This window comes from Drosophila subobscura, chromosome O (assembly GCF_008121235.1).
Source record: "Drosophila subobscura isolate 14011-0131.10 chromosome O, UCBerk_Dsub_1.0, whole genome shotgun sequence".
NCBI classification, from domain to species: domain Eukaryota; kingdom Metazoa; phylum Arthropoda; class Insecta; order Diptera; family Drosophilidae; genus Drosophila; species Drosophila subobscura.
In genome coordinates this window covers 8,052,981-8,058,980 of record NC_048533.1, presented here as the reverse complement: position 1 = coordinate 8,058,980, position 6,000 = coordinate 8,052,981, and positions in this window count along the sequence as shown.

The following is a 6,000-nucleotide window of genomic DNA, read 5'->3' as shown; positions in this document are numbered from 1 at the left end:
AACTGCTTTAAATACCTTTTATATGTTAGATCGGTACTAAATAGCGTTTAATGATTAGCCATAATTAGCATGCAAATATTCGGAAAGCAAACTTTTTTTTATAAATACTCGTATAAATTATTTTTGCACGAGATTCCTATTACAAATTCAAATAATCTAAAATTACCAAATCAAACTGATTACCGATTAATTATATGATATCTTAATTGCTTTCCGATAACGTAAATGTTGACAAAACTTATGACAAGTCAATTCCATAACAATTCTACAACTTTCCGATGCAAAGCATAATTATTAGCTCTATTTTGTTAATTTATCACACTGGAACAGGCCATTGCTGGGCCAAGCTTTATGCCATTGACTCGTACTCCTACATACGAAATTATTAGCCACCGAACCTTCGATTGTGTTACCCATAAATATGTAACGCACTGTCTGTAGCTGGCATGGGCACTGCAGAGCGCTTTAATTTATGCAAATTTGACCCACAGTCAGGCTTTGGGGCTGTGTGTGTAGTTCCCCATTGTATGTGTCCCCCCCACAAAATGCAATGTTCCATTCACATATACGAGAATCCCTATACATATATATTTACATCTATGTTTGTGTTATGTTTATTCTTGTTTAATATTTAAACAATCATTTGCTGTTCCCTCTCTCCAGAGTGAGAGGCTTCCATGGAGGCTGACATGTCTGTGCTGAAATGTGGGTCATGGCGAGCATTTGTTATGATTATTATTAAACCCTGTTGCTGCTACGAGGAGCAGCAGCTCCCATCCTGGGTATTAGCCTAATTTTGTTGTGTATACTTCACACAATTGAAATTTGTCAGCTTAGGATTGAGTAAACTGTCGATCCGGCAATAAATCTACAAAAAAATGTACCCTCAGAAACCCCCAGAAGTGCGTTTGGGCAATGTGAGGGGTATAAGCATTAAAGAATTAATTGGTTTGCTTTTGGTTCGGTTGCATGCCTCATTGAGCGCACACATACTCCCACTCACTCGTGAGTAATTCCATTCCGACTCATTATCCCATTTGATTTGATTTGTCGTTAATCAGAACATAACAAAGCTCCGCACACTCCAGCGACTGTCAAAGTCAGGCTAGACATGTCCTTCACATATGTACATATGTACATACATAGATGTGTACATTTATATGTATGTATGTATGTACATACATATACAGTGGCGGAAAAAAAATAATAGAAACGACAGTTTTTTTCGGTTTTTTCAAAATTTTGTTCAGCGAAAATTATTTTTTTTTAAGTTTCATATTTTTTATTGATAGCTTACCTAACAATGTTTCAAAACGTAACAAAACAATTTAACAAAAAAACTCGATATACCAGAAATTAATTTTCAAAGTTTTTAGGCCCGGAAAAAATAATAGAAACGAGGTCTAATCTTTTCATAACTTTTCTTAAAACGGTTTAAATTGAAGTATATTGGTAACAATTCATAAACTAACGGCAAAAGAAGATATAAAATAACTTTTCCCGTTGATCCGGTTGTGTTTGTTGTTGTAAGAGCTTCAGAATGGCTCGCGGAGGACATTGTACGGATTTAGAAAGAAAAAATATCCTTACACCAGGATATGAAGGTCACACAACGTCAGATAGTGTTACTATTCTAAAATGGGTTTAATAAAAGCTTTTTCGACGATTAAGGACAAAAAATAACGAAACACACGCGGAAGAATGCACGCAACTTCGGCTTGGTTCGACACACCACCTTGTTCAAAAATCAAAAAAAAATTCTTTCTCTCTTCGGAAAATTTAAAAAGCGATCTCAATGCATCGGTTAGTGGTCGTACTATATGACATAGGTTGATTTAGGTCGATAAAAAATTACACAAAGCTAAAGTAGATGTATATACTTACGAAAATGATATTGAGATAGGTACCCAATGCCTCAAGGTGCATTTATTTCGTATAGTCAAAAAAAAAGTGTTGTAGGCAAATGAAACTAAAGTCAATTTGCTCAGATTTGTTAGGAAATCTCATATTAGGCACCTTAATACAACTTCCTACGACCAAATGTACCCAGGACGAAATAAATGCACCTTGGGGCATTGGGTACCTATCTCAATATCATTTTCGTAAGTATATACATCTACTTTAGCTTTGTGTAATTTTTTATCGACCTAAATCAACCTATGTCATATAGTACGACCACTAACCGATGCATTGAGATCGCTTTTTAAATTTTCCGAAGAGAGAAAGAATTTTTTTTTGATTTTTGAACAAGGTGGTGTGTCGAACCAAGCCGAAGTTGCGTGCATTCTTCCGCGTGTGTTTCGTTATTTTTTGTCCTTAATCGTCGAAAAAGCTTTTATTAAACCCATTTTAGAATAGTAACACTATCTGACGTTGTGTGACCTTCATATCCTGGTGTAAGGATATTTTTTCTTTCTAAATCCGTACAATGTCCTCCGCGAGCCATTCTGAAGCTCTTACAACAACAAACACAACCTGATCAACTGGAAAAATTATTTTATATCTTCTTTTGCCGTTAGTTTATGCATTGTTACCAATATAATTCGCTTAAAACCGTTTTAAGAAAAGTTATGAAAAGATTAGACCTCGTTTCTATTATTTTTTCCAAGACAAAAGCGTGGTCTTCATACAAATCAGGATACACTGCTTAAAAAACTTACGAAAGGAGCCCTAAAGAGGGTCCTATATAAAGCCCTAATATCCTGCAACAAAGCACACTTGCTTTGATGTAAACAACTTTCACCAAAAACAAAATATTTGGATTCAAGTGTGAATCGCCTGTCGTTTCTATTATTTTTTCCGCCACTGTATGTCAGCCTGTCTGTTTGTTAAGGATAAACAGAGTAACTGGCAGACTGTTCTCCCCTTGTTCAAATACTTTCCACTTGGCAATTTTCACGCACAAATCTGCACAAATCAGTGGAAAAATTCAGCAAACATTTGGAAAATATTAACCAAATTATTTAAATACCAGAAAAATGCATTTAAGATTACTTTTCAAACAATTCGGAGCGCCTGGAAAACTCTCAGCTCCACGTAAAACGCCAATAAACTGCGAGCGTGAAAGTTTTTCTTCTGAAAAAAAGTTGAAAAAGTTGGCGGCGCCTGCGAGCTGGGAGATGGGAAAATTAAGTTCCACAAATATTTGGGGGGCGGCGTGCGTGCTCATGTGAGAATTTGTACATCAAACTAAATGCAGGTGTTGCGCAAAGGAAAAATATACCTAAAGTTCATTGCCTACATAAATGATGTATCAGCTTTGCCTACGCCATAGATTTTTATTCTTTAAAAGGCGTCCCAATGTAGGCCTCGAGATGATGTCCCCCTTTCGACAAGTCATTCCCCATCATCCGCCTATCAGTTGATATTTCCCACAGCTCAAGTAAAATTAAGTTTACTATGTTTTCGGAGCCGAGGATACGGATACCCCAAGCATGTGTGTGCTGCCAAGGAAAATGGCACAGTGCCAGCAGAGGCCAATGGCAGTTCCAATGGAGAACACTGAAAAAACGAAAGAAAATGTAGAGAGGGAACTAAAAAATGGCATGGAAAAGTAGAATACACATCGCGGCCTTATCATTGCACATTTCACTGTTGGTGTAACAATTACGCCAAAGCCAACAACAACATTTGGCAAACATTCAAAAATGCCAGTTGCCAAAATATACAGACACCACACACACAGAGTCCTCATCATGGACGAAAACAGAACCCAACTGCTACCGATGCTCTGTTTTCCTGCTACAAATGTTTTTGATAATATGCAGCAATGCAACAAACTAACTAACGAAAGCTTCCACTGTACATACATACATATGTACATATGATATACATACTATGTACATATATGCATATGTATGTATGTGTATACATAATTGCTTTGTTTACTGGGGTTTTTGTGGAGACATAAGGTTTTCGGGCAGGAAATTGGCACACAGACCCCTTCATGTTTTGGTCTCTATCTCTCTCTCTCTCTCTTTCTCTGTCCGTCTCTGTTTCTCTCTTGCTGTAGATAAACCCATCTAATGGGGTCGCCACCGAAATGCAAAACGGAAACCCAAGGACCTTGCCCCACAGCCAAAAGGCGCTGCGGCTTTGCATACACTCGTACTCGTTCTTGTACGTATCTCCCCCATATAAATATGTACATTCGGATTAATCTGCATAAGTATTAGCCGCAAAAAGAGTTGAAGAAAAAGCGAAAGCTAGAATTTTTTTTGCAGTACAAAGAGAAATAAAAAACGAGAAGGGACGTGTGAGACGCTTCTTACGCGTCACAACTGTTATACCCGGCACTTAGTACTACATCTGCACTTTAGCGGTTATTTGTCAAATTTTACATTTTTTCTTCATCTGTCATCTACATCAACAACACTGCTCACGCCAACACGCTCCTTTAGCTCGCCACCCTCCCCTATAGACACACACTGAAGAGTTGCGGCAGAGGCAGCGGCAGATGCAGAGGCAGCGGCAGAGATGTGTCAGGGGCAGAGGCCATAAACAGCGCGAAGCAGAGTGTGAATGCTGCGGGACGGGGTGGGTTTGGCCACTGAAAATTAATTTCTCCATTGTGGCTATAATAATGATCCAATCGGATCCCATTTTGGTGATCTGATAGATATGGTCATTCCCTACGGAATGGCGTTTTTTGTTAAGGAGGCGGGGCTCATTTTTGAAATACACTTATAACAGTGTGAGCATACAGAAGGCTGGATGCAACATTTAGTGGCTCTAGCTTTTATGGTCTCTGAGATCAAGGCGCTCAACAATACGGACGGACGGACAGACAGACATGGTTCAATCGACGCGGCTATTGATGCTGATCAAGAATATATATACTTTATGGGATCGGAAACGTGTCCTTCGTTACATATGTATATCCACTTTGTGCACAAATACAAAATACCCTATTCACTCTTCGAGTACCGGGTATAAAAATTATGCAAGGAGAGAAAAACTGCCTTTGCGTGCACCCACACTCACTTATCGAGAGGTGCAAGTGTAAGGAGAATTGTTTTTGGTTAATTTCGAGAGCGTAAAGCCATAGGGTACGGCAATAAACAAAACAAAAATAAGTAAATGAAACAAATGATCGTCACTGAGAAAAATATACGATCATTTGCGAAAACAAAGTATAAACTGTAAAGCAAACATAAAACATCAATTTTCACTTGCCTTTTACATTCTTCTTTTCCTCATTGCGCTTCTTCTTTTCGCATGTGCCGTGAAGCACTTATTGTCCTCTTTACACACATGCATACGTAACCCGCGCGACGATACGACGAAACGAACGAAACGAAATAAATGTAACGGGATCGAGCGAGAGATTCTAATAAGAGCACAGATTTTGGGCACATTAATTTAGGGTGAGGCATTGGGACGGATGTTCGTACGCACACACTCAACGAGAGAGAGTCAGACTTGCACGAATTGGGTTGCCTCACCCTATTAGGGGACACTTGAAATGAGAGCGCTGACACTCGCTCTTCTCTTTGCTTTTTGCGCCTCTTCTTTTTTCTTGCGCTTTTATATGACTGCACGGTAAAGGGAGGGGACAACTTCATGCCTTTTTTGGCACATTTTCACACACACACATTGCAAGCCCTTGGTGCAAATTTAGAACATTTTAGCTCTATGTACGTACATATGTACATACATTTGTACGAAAAAAAAACACATTTAACACTTCACTTTCACATATTGCCGCATATTTCCAACGCCGATCTGCTTTTAGCCTTGTTGTGCTCCTCCGCAATTGATCTCGCATTTTTTGCCCATTAAATGCTCAACCATTTCACCATATTTCACTAACACACACTTCACTTTCACATATTTCACAATTGATCTCGCATTTTTTGTCCACAAAATGTTCAACCATTTCACCATATTTCACTGCACTTCACTAACACACACTTCACTATCACATATTGTCGTATATTTCGCATATGATCTCGCATTTTTTGTCCACAAAATGTTCAACCATTGCACCACATTTTATTT